Consider the following 283-nt stretch of genomic DNA (forward strand, 5'->3'; position numbering starts at 1 on the left):
TCTTAGAAAGTAGTCATGGTGAGAGAGTAAAACGTTTCTTAATACGGACGTAGGGAACAACACTATCAAAAAGAAGAAAAAGATACTTGGATACAACGTGAAGGGCTGAGGGCTTCTTGTAGCTTCCCTTACTATGGGGTTCAGAGGGTGTGTTATTATATTTTTAATAACGTACTAACAATAAGAAAGGAAAAAAGAAAATGGGATCACACTTTAGCTAAGGTTGTATCAGACTCCCCAGAAAAACGAAAATGCTGCAACACTGTCTCTAAAACTCATTGTA

The sequence above is a fragment of the Portunus trituberculatus genome, chromosome 27 (genome assembly GCF_017591435.1).
Source record: "Portunus trituberculatus isolate SZX2019 chromosome 27, ASM1759143v1, whole genome shotgun sequence".
Classification (NCBI taxonomy): domain Eukaryota; kingdom Metazoa; phylum Arthropoda; class Malacostraca; order Decapoda; family Portunidae; genus Portunus; species Portunus trituberculatus.